We start from the raw sequence: 20103 nt of genomic DNA, 5'->3' as shown, positions 1-20103 counted from the left end.
GAGTTACCCAAGTTTCTGTTAATGAACACTGCGGAATGCAAGACACTAAAAACAACCAGACATGGCACAACAACCAACTTGATCTCCATATAAAGATACTGTATGCAGTCATTTGTGTAATTGTGTGTACCAAACCAAAAGACCAGTTTTGTTCGTTATGTACAACTGCAGCATTAACCATGGTACTGATGTGTATGTAACAAATAAAATGTAGACAGTGACTGGTCTGGCCTCAGAAAAAGGCATAGTTTTCTCTTTTCTTTAAAGGGGGGATTACAATGCTGTTTCATGTATTCAGAGTTGTTTACACTTCTGGGTTCGGGCAAGTTTTGGAGAATTTTTTTCGATCGTGGTTCTTGCTGACGTAAACGACGGTGGAACTCCTTATATGGGCATTTCTCCTGGAAGAACGCGTCCGTGCACGCTTCGACCAGAGTGAGAGCGCGCTCATCAACGCGTTTCATTCGGCAGCACTGCACGGGACTCACTCGGGAAGAATGTCTCTAAAGAAGTGTATTTTTGGTTGTGAGGGAAAGATAACCTTGTTCAGCTTCCCAAAAGAACCCAGTGTTACATGAACAGTGCATACAGTTTATTTTTTCGGGGCAGCAATGGAGTTTCTCAAGTGTGTTTGTTGCCGAACGTTTTATAAACAAGGCCCAGTTCGATGCTGGATTTGCACATCTTTTAATACTGAAAGATGGAGCAGTCCCAGCTATAAAAGATTCTGGTCATGATTCAGAACTGCAGACGGTAAGTGAAACGGCATCAAATGGCTCTGTTTTGTTGGCGATCGGCGCAAGTGCTCGTCACTCTTTAGCTCCGCCCACACGGCACGCCTCCAGGAGCTCGGCTTTTTCCGGAGAGAATCGTAAAGCTGTATCTTTCTTTTATTAATATGATAAAACTAAAGACTTTTTGGAGATATGAAGGATGCAGTACTACTCTATAGGTACTCAAGATTAACATGAGATTGGGTGAAACTGTGTGTGTTAAGTCCCCTTTAAAAGGGACTCTCAAATCCCCTCTAGACGTGACCTTGCTGTATCCTCAGTGCAACAGGTCTTCTCCATTCCTCAGTTTGCTGACAAAAAGTGTTTCTCGAGCTTGAGTGTGTGAAGCAAGAGGGGAAACTTGCCAAAGTTGTATGTTCAGTGTATAGTCTGCACTTGCTAGACAGACAGGCTAAGTTTGCGGTACTCTTTCCGCAGCTTTAGTTTACCGAGAACTGACCAGTGTCTGACAATTTTTTTAACTCTTCCCGTCTCTCCTCATGTAGATCACACATGTCCGTCAGGAGTGTGAGTCGAAGATCAAAGGCCTGATTCCCGCAGAGCTGCAGCAGGAGCTGGAGGACACCATCAGCTCGCTGAAGTCACAGGTGATCAAACAAATACACACACCACAAGAGCTCCCACTGGACACACATAAACAAATATATGGTAGTGTTTAAATTTTCTTTTTGTAAAGCAGGTCAGAAAAACCACTAGCAATGGCACATCTGGACATTGCATAATTTCATATAAATGGACTCGACTGCAACAGATTCATAAACACACCTGGAGCATTTATATATACAGGACTATAGAATGGATAGTTCTAGTCCTTGATGCTGATTGGTCATTTCCAGTGGTTTATTTGTGATAGCTACTGCTTATGTACAGCACTCATAACTTATTGTTATTTTGGTAACACTTTAGTATAGATGCTTATTAGCATGCCTATTATTAACATATTAGCTGTTGATTAGTACTTATAAAGCACATATTCTGCATGACCAGAACATCTCTAATCCTACCCAATACCTTAACAACTATCTTACTAGCTATTAATAAGCAGCACATTAGTAGTTTTTTGAGGCAAAAGTCGTAGTTAATGGTTTGTTAATTGCAAGAATTTGACCTTAAAGTGACTGTTATTTTGATGCAAAGCAACTATGGGGTGAGCAAAAATAAATGCATCAGCATTTGGAAAGGTGTTTTTTTTTTGTTAAAGAAAATGAACAGAAAATGTTTTAAAAAATGATTAACTTGTGAAAAGGGAGGTAAAATATCCAACTGCAAGGGGAACCCACTGACTGGATGCTGGCAGATTTGATTGGCAACCCTGCTTCCTGCAAGCAGTCCGGGGAAATGACTCTGCAGCCAGGGAATTGCATAAGTACGTCAGTCATTATCGCAAAATAAACACAGACAGTTTGATTAGTATGTGAAGTATTTTAACTGATACCAATACGGATTCTTACATCTCAAAATCAGTCTTTTAGTCTATGCTGTTTTCTGTTAATGAGTGAACAAAAAAAAAACTAAACATTCACTAACAATATGTTTAATTCAGTGTTACTTGGTGTTTCTTTGTAATTATTTGTGAAATTTACTAATTTACTGCTTAATATCTGCACTATAACACTTTATTTCCATGGGCCCACAACATACAACATACTGACTATGAGAAACTTTGCAAGTATATGTCAACTTATTCTACTAACACTAAACCTAACCTAACAGTATACTCTGAGAGTTAGTAGACATGTAGCTGCAAGTTAATGAGAAGTAGTTGACATGTAGTTGACATGTAGTTACAAAGTTACTTATAGTTAATAGAATGTCTAAAGTGGACTATCGAAATAAAGTGTAACCTAAGTTTCATCTGTGTGTGAAGATGCTGCGCAGCGCAAATCCGTGAGTGAATGTTCCGAAGTGAAATAAACTTCAACGGATTTCCCCTGCGCAGGGAGTATGGAGCAGTGAACAGAGCATGTCAATCGGAACACAGTTCATGCACGTAGCTCTCTTCTAATGAGCTGGTTATCTCAATCAGGTGTGTTAAATAAGTGAGACATGCAAAATATGCAGAGCGGGGGGCACGCGGACTGGAATTGGGAACCGCTTGGCTACATCATGTATCATTCACCGGTGAGAAAACTTTATAGTACAGTTAGTAAAAGTACTACAATACCAGGATGGAAGATTGGGTTGTTGAAGTTTGCCTGCCATTCTCGCTCTGTCTGCACAGCGTGCATGAACCTGCTGATGACGTATCGTGTCTGCGCGAACAGGGTGCGCAGAGGTATGCAAATACATATGTTGGCAGGCAGGTAGGAAAGCCAATTAAAACGCTCGGACCGAACGTTTTGATTGGATGAACATTTCTTGGTCCTACACCTTCCACAGAACATATAAATACAGATAAATACATTTAGACCACTTAGCTTAATGATTGCTATCAGGATGTGAAGAAGCTTTCATCCAGAATAACAAAAAATGTTTCTGAAGACAATCACCTATTGCACCTTTAAGTGGTAGAATGAAAGAAGAACCCTGTGATAGACCGGCCATCCATCCATGGTGTTTTCCTGTCCACGGCCAGAGATGCTAAGATAGGCTCCAGCATTCTTGTGACATACACAGGACAAGCAGTTTGGAAGTAAAGAAGCAGGACCATAAAGACACCTCATGTCACTGCAAGTCTCCTCATTGCCTGCAGTTGGCAAAACACAACAGCCAGTGGTTTACATCAATGCTTCTTCAAACAGCTTATCCCAGCCTGGCTACAATTAACTAATTCTGGCCACATAACCCTCTCTTTTCTTAACATGATGAGTACCCACTTGTCCAGATCATGGTACTTCTGGTCTTCGTTCTTCAGTAGCGGAATCGACTCCCAACAGCTATGAGAACAACTAACACCCCAACCACATCCAAACAAAGCTTGAAGACTCAGCTGCTCTAGACCTCACACGCTACACACATAAATCGCTGAAAAAACCCAACCCAGGCTTATTGGAAATACGTGACTGGCTACATTTCTGCAAAACTGCTAAAAAAAACCTAGATATGAATTTTAATGGACTTTCCAGCTGAAACAAACACTAGAGGCAGTAAAACCACCAACTTTTCCTCCTTTTCACACGATTACAGGTGCAGGTTATTGATTAATAAAGATTTGTTTTCACATTGTTCCTTGCGCAATACTATTTATGGTCTCAAATCACTTTTACCATAGTGCATGATATGTAAACTAATACATTTGCATCAAATATCCAGCTCTATATTTATATATGGTTGTCTTATGTAATAAAGCATAGTGCTGCATTTGCGATGTGGGGTACAAGTCCTGTTAAACATGAGTCACGACACGCCACAAAAAAGCACAGAAGTGTGCTAAAATGGCATGGTTGCTTCAGCAAATTCATCCATCTCATGTTTACTTTTAAGATTATCGGTTAGGTTTAGGGTAGGGATTAGTGTAGTTATTTACACTATAACAATACACTTTATCGCCACTTACCGGACATAATTCATTTCCAGACTGCCATGACATGCATTAACCAACATAATAAACTGTTAGCAGTAACCTTGGAGAAAATTGAACATGCTATTTAGTGGCAGTCAAAGAAAATTTAATTTTGAAACAGCCATGAAACATGCTACAGGCAACTCAATATCACTTTGCAAATATGTGTCCACAAGCAGGTTTTTTCATAACACTGAGCTGTTTAATAAAGCCGCATCTGCTAAGGATATAATTTATAGCGCTTATTGTGGGCATGTCACCTGAAAAATACAGTGCAATGTACCCAAAACAATGTATTTCGAGTTTTGCAGAAATGTAGCCGGAATCACATATGTCCAATGGGTTGCAAAAAACAATGAAGCATTTGTGAAGCTGTGAGATCTTATTGCATTTGCCATTGTTTGGAGCTTCCACTTTGAAATTAAGGTCTAGTTTCAGTGTTCTGTATATTATGAGCACTAATAAATCTAAATTACTGTAAAGGTCATTGCACACTGAGACGAAAGTTTCAGAGGCAGTGTGCAAACATGATTGACACAACGTGAGGTCATATTTATTTTTTAACGTGCGAAAATTTCGAACTCAGTGTGCAGTGACCTTAACACTTTAGAATAGGGAACACATATTTACTAAGAGTTTTCCCTGAACAATCTCCTTATTTGCTGCTTATTAATAGTTAGTTAGGAAGTTGTTAAGTTTAAGTATGGGGTCGAATTAAGGGATCTAAACGACAATCATGCAGAATAAAGCATTATTATAGCTTTATAAGCACTAATAAACAGCTAATATGCTAGTAATAGGCATGCTAATAAGCAACTAATTAATAGTGAGAATTGGTCCTTAAAATAAAGTGTTACCACAATTACAGACCCAGCACATTAGTTCTACTGTAAATGACAAGCTAGTTTTTTCTACCCCTCGTATGAAGTTCTGCACCTCTGTGCATGTGATCAGTCCACTTCACTTCAGTACCTCCACCTTTGGTGTCTTGTATGCCATCGCAGCTTCCTGTCCCTCAGCTAATAATGCCGAGCAGTCAGACCTCACATCTTTGAACTCAAGTGGCTCTTGTTTATTTGATTTCTTGGGAAGGGGAGGGGGTAACAAGTGCTGCAAGTTCCTCCATAGACATGGATCTAATTTGGCCACAGGTCTTTGAAGTCTCTGGTCCAGTTCATCTCCTTATGTGCAATTACATCCGCCAAACACATTAATACAGGCTTCAAGGGCTCCGGCCAGGGTCTTATTAGTTACAGTCAGCCTTGTTCTACACGAGTCTGCGGCAAGAGCATTTTTTGAAACATTTCAAATCTAAACAATAGCCCTTCTTTGTCAGGCATGATCCGGGGCCCCTCAAACAACATTTCGAGATCATAGTTCAAAGCCCCGGCGCACGCCTCTGAATAGCTCCGACTAGATTCTTTCAGAATCGCAGCCACAGCTCTGTGATCTGATATGTTTATGCGTTGTAATTGGTGACCAGCGTGGCCTCCTCTGTCCTTGAATATTTCGAGCATTGCACATAGCAGTGCAATATTTGAACAAAACCAGTGGCCGTTTAGGAATCTAACCATAGTCATTCTTTTCAGAGTCAGAGGCATGCATTTGCAAGGATGGTAACATTAGATTTGCTCTGAGGTTTGCTTTGTGTATCTTGGTTTCCAGGAAAATGGTCGCAGAACAATGTACATTTTTTCAGGCTCATACAAAATTTAAAAAGCCAGAATTAACCAAGTGTATTTCTTTTTACAAGAAAATGTTTTCATAAAGAATCACATTTGCTCACAGCGGATCTACAGTTGCTGAATTGACATACATTTTTGCCACTCACTATTGTTACACAATAGCACATGGTAAAAGCAATTGTTAGAAATGAATGGGGTTGCATGAATCATATGTGTTTTTTTCCACTGATGGTAAGCAGATAAAGTTTCTGAACTCCCAGTGGGTGTCATTGATTTGTTAATGTATTCATCTGATCGAGGTCAAAAAGTTTTTAGTAAATGCTCTTTTATAGGCAGGGAGGACATTTTGAGTTCTGAGCATGACAGTATGTTTTAATAGCACACTGAAGTCTTTTATTTCCAAAGATCAAGGACAATTCAGTTTCTCATGACATGAGCCCTTTAAAAGTAGAGTACAATAATCTGGTCTGACAGTTTCTAGAAGAGAGTTCGTCAACAGTTGTGGGTTTACCATTCAGAATCCTGCGGGCTGCTTATACATTAATTACTCTTGAGCTCATACTCTTCACCAGAGAACTAGCCCATAATGCTCTATTTATTCTGCAGGTCAGCTTCCTGCTGAAGAGAGCGTCAGTCTTACAGGAGCAGCTAGATGCTAGTCACATCAGGAGGTGAGGACCTGGACATGCTTTCACACATACAATTAATCCAGCTTCATGTCAGCTGTGCATTGTCTATTTATATATGCACTCATGTTTTAAAATGCACAGGCATTTGTGCTCTGTCAGAATGATTGTCCACAAATATGACAAGTGCACAAGACACCCCTCTGCTATCTTTGTCCAAGTTTGCAGTATAGAAACACTGTAATTACTGATACACAAAAGGACCAACCGCAGATTGTTTTTACAGGCCGTTTCGAGATCATACAAAGTAAACCTGTGAAACCTGATGCCAGAAATGATGCATAACAGTCTGATTGGAGCTTGTGGTGTTCATAAGTGTTTTCAGTCACACTTTATTTTAAGGTCCAATTCTCGCTGTTAACAAACCATTAATTATGACTTTTGTCTCAATAAACTCCTGCTTATTAATAGTTAGTAAGGTAGCTGTTATGTTTAGGTATTGGGTAGGATTAGGGATGTAGAATATGGTCATGCAGTATATGCACTTTATAATATAGCAATTATGTTAATAATAGGCATGCTAATAACTTAGCAACTAGTTAATAGTGAGATTTGGTCCCTGTACTAAAGTATTACCGTGCTTTCTAGTTTTATTAGATGGTCAGTGAACAGACTGTGGATGTGTTGACTGAGACCATCACCAGACCAGCTTCATAATAAAGAGACCATGTGAACTATAAACCCTCCCCCACCAGAGTGCTGACCGCTTCAGGTGTTGATTGGCCCTTTTGATCATTGTGGAATAAACAAACTGTCATGTGTCAGTTGTGGCCGCTGGTTGATGCTCATTTCCTCTTTCACTCTAATTGTTAACTGGTCACTGATTAAAAATGGTCTGCTGGTGCAGCCTGAGAAAGAGCAGGCATTCCAGACTGATTTCTGTCTGTCCATGTTCACACCTGGTAATAACATCCGTTCTCTGATAAATACAGGTGTGAACACAGTTCATGCTCTGTACCAGTGTTAGCCAATGGCTAGTTTTAATCTATAGTCCCTTCACTATTATAGAAAAAAATAATAACAGTCTTAAAAAAGTGTGAAATAAATCTGAGACTACATTGAGTTGAAATTTTCCCACTTTCTTTCTTGTTTTGTGCTAAGAGTGATAAACTTACAGTGATATAGTGAGTAATGTATCTAGTGATAAAATCAGGAGACTGATCTTAGTAGCAGGTGTAAACAGTGGTGGATCTCATCTGACCACCCAAGAAGGATTGACATAGTTCACCAAAAAAAATGACAATTCTGTCATTAATTACTCGCCCTCATGTCATCCCAAGCCCGTATGACCTTCGTTCATCTTCGGAACACAAATTAAGATATTTTGATGAAATCCGAGAGCTCTCTGGACCTCCCATAGACAGCACGGGTCCTACCACGATCAAGGCCCAGAAACCTAGTATAAGGACATATAAAATAATATAATATAAAGGATAAAATAGTCCATGTGACATCAGTGGTTCAACCGTAATTTTATGAAGCTAGGAGAATACTTTTTGTCCGCAAAGAAAACTAAAATAATGACTTTATACAACAATTTCTTCTCTTCCGTGTCAGTCTTCAACCTGTGTTCACAAGAGTATCATGACTTTAAGTGATTTTGATCAGAATATTATAGACATGCTTATATTATATATAATACAATTTAATATTTCTCTCTCTTTCACTTTCTGCAAGTTTCTATCCACTTTGTGCACTGTTCTGTTGTAAGTGAAACTGTGTGAAAATTAAGTAAAAGATTTGCTGTCTCCAGCCTGTTTCCATCCAATAAAATGCGTACACTCCAAAAAGTGATGAGTTGACTTAACTTAAAAAAAAATTGAGGAAACCCCTTGCTTTAAAATTATCAAGTAAATAATAATTTAAAAATACGTTAAGTGAATTGTCAGGTTCACTTAACTTATTTTTTTTAATTATTATGAAAAATCACTGTTTGCAATTAAAGGCCTAATTTAGATTACCTTCATCCATGATTATTTAATCGGCACGTTTTCTACACAGAAAGTCCAGGCTTTCATAAAAATGAATTCCCCTTTGCTACAATGTAGTGGTGGTGTGGTGTGATCTCTAAAAATATGCTTGGCTCGGATATGTTGTTTTAAAAATTAAAAGTTAAAAGCCATGTTTCATTCAACACATTATAATCACAATCCCTGTGTCTCTCTCTCTGTATAGGTAGTGGATGATATCAGGCCATTCATTTATGTCCTCATGCAGACTTGTAAGGCGAGCCATGCGACCATCCTCATCCTCACTCACCGCTGCTTTCATGCTGCACTCGTCTGATGTGCCACTTTTTTAAGCCATATTAATGTACCAAGTCATTGTATTTAATTTTTCGCTTGTTGTTGTTGGATTCATTGTTAATTATAATGTCCGTCTGTGAAAAGCATCGTTTGTTGTTTTATTATTATTATCTGTATAATTAAATATGACATTGTTTCGTAAACCCCTGACTTTGCATTGTTGACATTTTCCTGTTGGCTTCAGTTGAATCTGTGCTACTAGTGGAGCTAAATGGAATTGCAAAAAATTATAAGCATGAGAAACAAGTTTCCCAAACACTTCCACCTCCATCTGTCATCTGGAAATGACTGGTCCCACCCCAAACTCACACAACTGACTGAGTCAGAAGTTGACATGTCAGGCTGCTCAAACAGTCAGTGTTTACACTCTTCAACAAGACAAACTACAGCAATGGCTTACTCGCACTGACTCTACATGCTAAACAGTATTTGGTAACTTTTCTTATTATTGAGTCAAAATATGGTGTCAAACCTGTACTTTGACCTTTGAGTTATACTATAAAAATATTTATAGTCAAGAAACACCATGTATAAGGCATCATTTCATAACATAAAAGTTTATAGTGTTTGACAAGCACCTTGTCCCCTTTATCTGGTACACCACTTCTGACATTTATAGTTGTTTATTTTTAATCAGTTTCTTTTACAAGGTAAAGCATAAGTGCAAGGTCTAACACCTGTGCAAAAAGAACATGCAAATAACGAAAGATATGAACAATTGTTCTTGTACTTTTATCAATGTTAAAACTATTTTAAAAAAATACTATAGAAATGTACATCCAAACTCAAAGAGGCTTTTCAGATGTGCACATAATGATTTCCCCACTTAGTTCAATGAGTAAAAAAAAAAAGGTTTATAAAACTAATTGACTTTTTTTATGTTTCAGTTTAAATTCATTAACTTTCTTTGTTCACGTGAAATGTTCATTTTTTTAAAAAGTAATCATTTACTTATTACATTCTCATCAGATGTGAGTTTGTGATGATTTTAACTGGTGTTAAAAAATAATTAACAATTCCTTTACTAGCTGATTAAACCAAAATAATTCTTAAATACAGCACTAATAAATCAGAATTAGCTTTATTGCCAGGTATGTTTGCACATACGAGGAATTTGTTTTAGTGTCAGTAGCTCCACAATGTGACAGGACAGGACACAGATAATAAAAAAATTAAAATCTGCCCCATAATCATAATTTGTGTTGGTGTTTTACTGCCTCTAGTGTTCATATCACCTAGTATCTGCAGGTAAATGTATTTTTTAAGTTTTGTAGGTCACATATTTCTAATAAGCCAAGGAGCCTATCCCAGAGTCAAAGGCCAAAATCAGGGAAAGATCACCCCAGATGGATCCCAGCTGAACTATCATTTTAAATTCAGTTTTCTGATGGCAATTTCTTCCATTGGGTGAAAATAGGAAGTGAATCCCATACTGAAATTAGTTCAATGTATATTTAGTAAATTCAGTTTACATCAAATCAACGTCAGGCCAAGTTTTAGATGGCAGTTTGATTTGCATATTTGACCTCTTTTTTGATGTCAATGTTTGATGTCTTTTCAACATCAATTGCTCACTGGGATAGCGAGTGAAGTTGACAATATAAACGAATTATACAGAATGCAATTAGTCAAGATAAAACAAGGTTTCTAATGAACTCACATTTGAATCATGTCTAATAATTTTGAACTTTATCCATGAAATTTAACATTCAGATCATTTATGTCATGTGGTGACTGATATGGAGCACTCTACAAAGGCAGCAGTGGTGTCATACAAATAGTGATCTGAGGCTCACACTTGACTCATTCCAGTAGACTTTCACGTTAGCGTGTCGCTAAGCCAATGGTGTGATGCTCTATCTGTGATGCCTTAAATGCTGTCAAGGTAGATGGCTCTTATGCCATCGGTTGTGTTGCTTTCTGTTCTGTGCTTTATAGCGTAAGAATAGCTGTAATAACAGTCAGTATTCACACAGCTAAACTTTGTTTAATAGAGAAGCTCACAAGTGTTGAAAGCATCTTCCCGGACAATATTTTGAAGCAGCATTTGCTAAAGTTGTATTCTTTTCAGAATGGTCTCCAGAAATCTGCATTGGAGATTACAATCTTGAACACATCTGCCCACTCAAATTCCTCTTGTCCATGATCTGATCTGCTTTTTTCCAAAGGTAACACAACTCCACCAGATATTTATTTGATGTGCAGATTTTACTGTTGAGCCAAATGGACAAATGTTAGACAAAGCTCTGAGTAACAGGAGCTTCAGACTCTTGCTGGAAAAACCTTGGAGGAGTTGTGGTTGGAAACCCTGATCAAATGATCATCAAGAACCTCATCAAGTGCTGTTTTATCAAGCGTTGTCTCTCTGTGAATAGTGACTGTGGACGTTTGGTTAGATTAAGGGTATTTGGTGCTCTGTTTTCCACTGTAGCAGCAAAGATTCAACACTTTCAATGAAATAAAAATACTAAATAGTCTTCGACTTGGTTTGAAATTGAACAACTACCTTACTAATAATTAATAAGCAGCAAAATAAGGAGTTTATTGAGGAAAAGTTGTAGTTAATAGCTAGATAAGAGTGAGAATTGGTCCCCAAATTAAAGTGTGACCAAAATAATCCCTGGCACATTTCCAATTTCTAAAATAAAACAAATAATAAGATGCAAACCCATGAGTTCCGACAAAGAATTGGGCAATCCATGGCACAAAAAAGACTTAAACAGTAAAATTAGACACACCTGCTCAAATGAAATGACAAAGGTGATCAAACCACTAGGTGGCTAGTATACAAAGGACATGTCTAGATAGTAGTTTATATAATATGCTGACTGAATTTGCCGCCTTATGCTGCACCCTAAAAGTACATACTCTTTTTGAGGAGAAAAGGTAGACACTTTTGAGTGTGTAGCTGAAGAATAGACATACTTCCACATCAGAAAATTGTGCACAGTTACTTCCTGTCACCATAAACCAAACTCTGTCAATCATCCTCTCACAGTTATCATCCTCATATGTAATTAAATTAAAAATACTACTCAAGAAAATTCTCATCTGCTCATTAAATAGTGGCTAAACTGTGTTGCTGTTATCTATGTGTATCTTTTCAAAAACTCCTAAAATTGTTGCAGATAAAATATAACACAGATAGCATTAAATAAATATTTGTCCTTTCAGGGCATCTCTGCTTAATTGTCGATCTCACAGACATCTGCCATATTTGCAGTTTTTCACCGAAGCGCAGTGGGTTGTGGGCAATAACAGCCAACACAGAGTGCAAGGATCCACACTTTGAAAATTTACCCAAAATAGTAGATTGTCTAGGGACTTTTGGCATACTTTTGGGACACACTTATTCTAATCTCACATATTCTTTTCATATATTATGCACATTGGGATGCAAGGATAGTTTATTTAACTTATCTAATAGCTCCCACTATAAAACGTGAGTTTTTAAATGTAATGGGACACCAAAGTATAGCTATTCATGGAGGCATTCACTTTTCTCTCTCTGTTTCCTCCCACTCGTCTATTGCTGTACCGCACAGAACGCAAAGACAGTGGGATATCTGTTAAACAATAACACGAGAACTCTCTGCGGCCTCCATTATGCTCCAATCTTGCCCGGTACCGCAGTCACCAAGTCCATCCAAACAAGAGGTCACATATTTAACGTGACCACGCTCTACGGGATTCCACAATAGATCCCGACTGCAGCCAAAGCCAAAGCTATTTTAAACCTTATCAATATTTTTCATCTGTGGAGTATTGGAAGGATCAAAGGGATTTTTACACGCTCCGGTCTGTCTCTGTCTTATCTGCAGATCAGGAGGGCGTAGCGCTGTGTGCCATTACCTCATAAAGGCAGATTACAGCCGATGGAATATCCCACACTAGCTCATAACAGGAGGTGGCAGTTAGGTCTCCACACCTGCATTCCACAGCAGTGTTGATATTTATTAACACTTTATACTGATATGAAACCATCTAGCACTGGTCAAAGATTGTATTTGCATTTGGAAACCCAGTGTAATGCTGCTTTCAGGTCATATCGGAATGATCATGTTTAGAAAATGAATGCACATAAACACCACAGTGTCATAATTACTAGTGGGATTTTTGCTGCTGTCAAGTTTTCCTTGCTTATTAGTTGGGCAGTCATAAAGTGATTTAGTCCTAGCTGAGTCAGGAGGCCTTTCTGTGTAGAGTTTGAATGCACTCACTGTTTGCATGGGTTTCCTCTGGGGGCAATTTCCACAATCCAGAGGCGTACAGGTGAATTGAAGATGCTGAAATTGCCTCACCCAGTATATGTCCTTACAGCCTGAGATGCTGATATTTCTATATCTTTTTCTGACAAAGACAGAGGATTTTTAGCATCAATGCAACAAAATGAATACATTTTATGGAGTCGATGCAGTCGCCTGTGTATTTGTTGTCTGATGGTAGAGAATACAATTGCATTAATAATACAGTTTAAAAAGACCAGTCACAGTTTGCTACCATATTTCCTGATGCGTCCCCAAGCAGGAAAGTATGGGCTCCAAGACTGGCTAAAGCAGGGGTGTCTTAACCTGTTCCTGGAGGTTTAATGTCCTGTGAAGTTTAGCTCCAATCCTAATTAAACACTCCTAAAGCAGCTCATCAAGGTCTTCAGATTCACTAGGAACTTCCAGACAAGTGTGGCCTTGTTCCAAATGGCACCCTACACCCTTGCAGTCCTCAATTTTGTGACGTAAAAAGGGGTGCTCGCGAACACCCTTGTGAAAGCCTAAATGATGAATGGGACACCTTACTGTCTCATGGACTTAAAGGGATACTCCACCCCAAAATGAAATTTTTGACATTAATCACTTACCCCAATGTTGTACCAAACCTGTAAGAGCTTCGTTCGTCCTCGGGAACACAATTTAAGATATTTTGGATGAAAACCAGGAGGCTTGTGACTGTCCCATTGACTGCATAGTAAATTGCACTGTCAAGGTCCAGAAAAGTATGAAAAGCATCGTCAGAATAGTCCATCTGCCAATTAGTGCATATTTTGTGTACTGTAGGAGCTTGAAATGCACAATCTTTTCTCTTTAATTTGTTGAATTAGATGTAAAAATCTAGTCTTTCTCAGTAAGAGAGGATAATAAATATGACATTTTCACCAAAATCATGTAAAATCATACCATAATGGCAACTTCTGAACTCACAGACAGAATATTCACAAAAGGACAGCAATAGATCAGGGTAAAAAAATAAATAAATAAATAACCTCAGCAATTATTTGGCTCAGTCGAACAAATAAAAAGCGAGCAAACAGACTTGTATTGATGCATCGTTCTGCCCAGCGCTGTTGCTATGCATTGTGGGTGTAAATTGTTTATCATAACATCATAACATTCCTTGAATATTATGATAAAGAGTTCACACCCACAACAATATTAATAATGTTCCATCACACATTTGTTTTGTATGTTTCATTTGGATCTGAACCAAATATGATGCAAGATAATTATGTGTGCTTTCTCTTTGTTGTTGAACATTGTTCATGCATACCTTAACATCAATTCATCCGTCTTTTAATTGCGCAATACTATATTTATGTAATTTTCATTTAAACTGAAGGTTTACAGTCACTACAGGTTTCCCATTATTGTCATTTAATAGAAAAAGGGTGAAACTACCCCAGGGTTTCCATGTTTAAATATACAGTATGTTTTGTCAGTGTTTAAAGTACAAATGTTTTGATGAGTCTGGTCATTTGGAGAGATTCTCACAAAGAAAATATTATATTAGGTTAGTCACAGCCTTGTTTTCTCAGTCTGGTTGTAATCAGTACAGTATTTGTGTTTAACACAGATGTATCTCTAGTAGGAATGTTTGGCTTTGGAACAGCCACAGGATATTAAGGAAATAAGTATAGATCCTAATGAGAAAGTCCTATTACAAGAACTTAATCCAGAAATATTTGTCTGTATAGTACCTACGCCTATAATTCTGTTTTAGTCATGACATTTGAATGTCCGTTGAATAGACTGTATTTAACAAGATTGTTTGTAACTTTGGTAACACATTATTTTAAGGATCAATTCTCTCTATTAACTAGTTGCTTATTAGCTTGCATATTACTAGATGTTTGTTAGTACTTATACTAATTGCATGACCATATTTCAAATCCCTTAGTCCTACCACATACCTATATTTAAAAACTACCTTACTAACTTTAAATAAGCAGCAAATTAGGAGATTATTGAGGCAAAAGTCGTAGTTGATTGTGAGAATTGGATCTTAATATGAATTGGGACCATACCTTTGCACTTGCAGAGCGAGCAAGCATTTCTGTCACAAAATCCATGAGTCCACACAAGAACAATTGGTAACACTTTAGAATAGGGAACACTTATTCACTATTAACTATTATTTTTCCCTCAATAAACCCCTAATTTTCTGCTTATTAATAGTTAGTAAGGTAGTTGTTAAGTTTAGGTATTGGGTAGGATTAGGGATGTAGAATAAGGCATTAACATGTGCTTAATTAGCTACTAATAAATGGCTAATATTCTAGTAATATGCATGCTAATAAGCAATTAAGAGACCCTAAAATAAAGTGTTACCGAACAATTAAACTAAGGCTATAAGTCTGAGATCAGTGATCTTATTGATTTATGTGTATATTACAAAAACGCATATGATACACTACAAATGCTAAATGCTAACACACAAAGGAGAACTCCAAATTATAGTCTGCCACTCTCATGATCCATAGACCTTAAGAGAAGTAGACCTTTCAGTGCAGGTAAACGTGGATAGAGAGCGGTTTAGTTTGTCCTGGGATAATGATGTGATTTAATGATTCCACAGGCATATCCACAGCTGTATTTGAACAAACTCTCTGTCCCTGCATGTACTGAGGCAGCTTCATAATCCATATCAAGCCTTGTTATAACCTACCTCTTTTACTCAGTGTTTTGTTGTTTGCTTATGTTACTTTCAACACTAGCATTACATTTTGTGTCATTATCACAGTGTGCAGGGATACATAGATTTTTTGAAGTGTGGTGTTAAGGGAACCTGCCATTGCAGTCTGACAATGATACAGTCTAAGTGTAAATGTGTGTGACAATCTCCTTTGTCTCTCATGGATTTTCTGTCAGACTAGTTTCTGTTCCATGTACACAGGACAGGTTTCCTTTTTTCCGCTCTATTTGTGTAAGGCCAGACGAGTTCATATTTGTCTGTTTCCCATCATTAATACTGATGTGTTGCATTGTGACACAGAGAACTGTGCTCAGTCTGGCAGTCATAACGCTCATGTTAAAGCTGCTGTGAGTGTGTGTCTGTCTGCTGTTGTCAGTGTGAGCAATAAAAAAAAATGACCATGTTTTTCATTATAATCCACATCATATAGCTGGTCCATATAAACTAACACAGTTTTAATTCTATATTCCCACAATGCCTTTCTGTCCAGCATCTGTCAGGAGGCTTAGAGTAGGGTCCAAAAGACTGAGAACACACTGAAAATATGGCATTCAAAGTCTATTTTATTATGAGCAGAGCCTTTTTGAAAAATTACGATCAAGGGATATTATAATATGAATAAAAATTGAAGACGAATTAGTGACACTAATCATGTGAACCCCTTTGGACAAGTCAGATGTGCTTGATTAAATATGAAACTATTTCAAAAGAAAGAAAGAAAGAAAGAGAAAGAACACTCTTTAAAATAAAGGTGCTTCAAAAGGTTCTTCAAGCAATGCCATAGAAGACCCATTCAGTCAAAGGTTCTTTAAAGAACCATCTCTTTCTTACCTTTTTATAATCTGAAGAACCTTCATTTATTTGGCAAAGGCTCGAGCAATTTATAAGGGTTACATCACTGAGTGTGTTCCCTGGAAATCACACCCACAGGTTTAGCTAGACAGGAACTACTTTCAGTAATATTGTTTTATAGGACATAAGGCATGATGCTTGGTTTGTTAGACCAGAGCTCCAGATAGATTGTCATGTTCAGTCTAATGGGAGCTTCTAACCTGCTGGAGGAAGGACAGGATCTTTTTCATTTACACAGTGAGATTTCCCGTGTCCTGTGCTCTCAATCCCACATTTGGTGATGTGACACAAAATGAGGGGGCGTGTGTATTTTTTGGCGTTTTCCAACCCCAATAATGCTACCAGGGTCTGATACTGAAATTGTAGTAGACAGCAAATTTGACAGCAACTTTCTGGAATCAAAGCCAGTGAATGTAAAACTCAATGTCAGCATGAAATGAAAACTCACCCTGTTTTGTAAATGCATGTCATATAACTTTTTTTTTTTACTTTTTACTTTTAATTCAGGTCATAACTGGATCTTCCGGTGAAAACATCTCTCAGCATAAACCTGACCCTGAAAGCTCACATTCAAAATTTTTAAAGAAAGTTTCTCTGGCTCATAAGGTCTACAGAACCAAGTCCCTTTTGTCAGTCTGTTACACTCAGTTGTATGTCACGATATGGAAGAAACCGACTGATCTTGACTGTGTCCGTAACCCTGCCTCTCCTCCTAGACAAATTAAGAAATAAAGAGGATGAGGATGAACCTTTAGGATGTCATTTGCTCCCCACCGCTGGCAGAGGAAATGAAAATCATTTCTACAGATGTGCTCCCTTTCATGGCCAAAAAGGGATTAGAGAGAACATCAGACATTGTTTCTATGTATTGTTTGACTTTAAAGTCATGCGCAAAATAGGATTAAAACAAAACAAAAAAATGCTGATAAATAACCTTCAGTAACCCAAACCCCCCCTCCTCCTCTCTCTTTGGCAGAAGACTAAACCAGCTTCAAACATCTACCATGTTCCTGACAGCGTCCCACTGCTGCTATCACCTCAAAGGCCATTCCAGGACGAAATTCAAGTTTATTTTCTTTAAATCTCTCATTTCTAACAAGATCCTCTTAAAAGCCCATAACAAGCAGCTGAATTGTTGCTCTCTTCATCTGGAGGGGTGTAAGACACCATGTCTAACTTCAAAGTCCATCTTAACGCCACACTTTAATTGTATCTACTCCGGCACCCTGCATGCCATCTGATTCTACTGACTGCACGTATGCACTGAGTTCTTTCTCTTTTTGGGTCCAGTCATCCTTTCTTTTGACTCATGCACACTTAAAGAGTTAGTTCACCCATAAATTAAAATTCTGTCATTATTTACTCACTCTTATGTTTTCCAAACCGGTATAACGTTCTGTCTTCTGTGGAACACAAAAGGAGAAGTTCTGCAGAATCAACCCATGTGTTCTTGTCCATACAACAATGTAGTGTTGGGGAAAATTACTTTTAAAAATAATGTATTACAATATTGCATTACGCCCTAAAAAAGTAACTAATTGTATTACTTTTTATGGCGTTACGTTACTTTTACATTACTTTTTCTCATCTTTCAGCTGTGCTGCCATTCTGGATTGCTTGAAGAATAGGATGCAGGAGAAGACAACACTCTTCAGGGATAAAAAAAAAACATAAATGCTGTGTTTGTCAAAAGTCATTTATGCTTGTTAGTATGGTTGAATTGGATTATCGAAGGTCAAGAGTAAAGACATTGGTTATAAAATTGAGATTAAATAGATTATATTTTTATTATTTAACAGGTTTAATTATTGCAGCTTTGCGCCATATTCTGATTTTGCATTTCACTGTTTTTATTCATGTTGAGATACTGAATCTGTTTTTGTGAGATGAGTAAATGTAGAACTAGAACTACATCATGTTTGTACAGCACTTCCTCCAAATTTCTCTGTCAGTCAATCAATGGGAAAACAAAGTAATTAACTCAGATATTTTCTTGTAATTTAAAAAGCACTGCGTAACTTTACTAGTTACTTGAAAAAGTAACTCACATTACTTGTAATGCATTATACCCCCAACACTGCAACGTCTCAGGAAATCCTCTGAAGACATACAAACAATACTGACCTACAAATGCAAAACAGAATAAAGGTGTTTGAATTGAGTTTTGATCCATTTGATATCAATTTTCACTTTTCATTTGTGAATCTGAACAGCTGAGCCAAACTCGTAAGTCAACGGTCAGATTATAGCCTGAATTCAGTCATATATCAGTTTTTACTAAATGTGTAGTTACCACGTTTTACACTTACAGTGGCATGCGAAAGTTTGGGAACCCCTTGCAGAATCTGTGAAAATGTGGATAATTTTACCAAAATAAGAGAGATCATACAAAATGCATGTTATTTTTTATTTAGTACTGTCCTGAGTAAGATATTTTCCTATATGTAAAAGATGTTTACATATAGTCCACAAGACAAAAAAATAGCTGAAATTATTAAAATAACCACATTCAAAAGTTTGGGAACCCTTGGTTCTTAATACTGTGTGTGGTTACCTGGATGATCTACGACAGTTTTTTTGTTTTGTGATGGTTGTTCATGAGTCCCTTGTTTGTTCTGAACAGTTAAACTGAGCACTGTTCTTCAGAAAAATCCTCCAGGTCCTGCAGAATCTTCAGTTTTCCAGCATCTTTTGCATATTTTAACCCTTTCCAGCAGTGACTGTATGATTTTGAGATCCACCTTTTCACGCTGAGGATGATTGAGGGACTCAAACACAACAATTAAAAAAGGTCCAAACATTCACTGATGCTCCTGAAGGAAACACGATGCATTAAGAGCCGGGGTGAAAACTTTTTGAATTTGAAGATCAAGGTAAATTGTACTTCATTTGTCTTCCAGGAAACATGCAAGTATCTTCTGTCGCGTCAGAAGGGCAGTACTAAATGGAAAAATATGATATTTCAACAAAATAAGAAAAATTTGGACATCTTCATCCTGTTCAAAAGTTTTCACCCCCCTGCTCTTAATGCATCGTGTTTCCTTCAGGAGCATCAGTGAATGTTTGAACCTTTTTTAATTGTTGTGTTTGAGTCCCTCAATCATCCTCAGTGTGAAAATGTGGATCTCAAAATCATACAGTCACTGCTGGAAAGGGTTCAAATATGCAAAAGATGCTGGAAAACTGAAGATTCTGCAGGACCTGGAGGATTTTTCTGAAGAACAGTGCTCAGTTTAACTGTTCAGAACAAACAAGGGACTCATGAAGAACCATCACAAAACAAAAAAACAGTCGTAGATCATCCAGGTAACCACA

The 20103-nt window shown here is 37.6% G+C and overlaps 1 pseudogene across 1 annotated transcript in view; it reads left to right on the top strand.

The window, feature by feature from the left end:
- The window catches only part of LOC306867941 (centrosomal protein of 112 kDa-like), a 178908-nt pseudogene extending 172252 nt beyond the window's left edge, over positions 1–6656 (top strand). Inside the window, exons 24-25 of the transcript XR_013785800.1 lie at positions 1280–1381; positions 6588–6656. The product of XR_013785800.1 is annotated as a centrosomal protein of 112 kDa-like (transcript). The remainder of the gene's footprint in view (positions 1–1279; positions 1382–6587) is intronic.
- Positions 6657–20103: the final 13447 nt, after the last annotated feature.

The sequence above is a fragment of the Barbus barbus genome (genome assembly GCF_936440315.1).
Source record: "Barbus barbus genome assembly, chromosome: 4".
NCBI lineage: Eukaryota > Metazoa > Chordata > Actinopteri > Cypriniformes > Cyprinidae > Barbus > Barbus barbus.
Note: the sequence above shows the minus strand (reverse complement) of the source record. Positions and strands in the feature narration are given on the sequence as shown.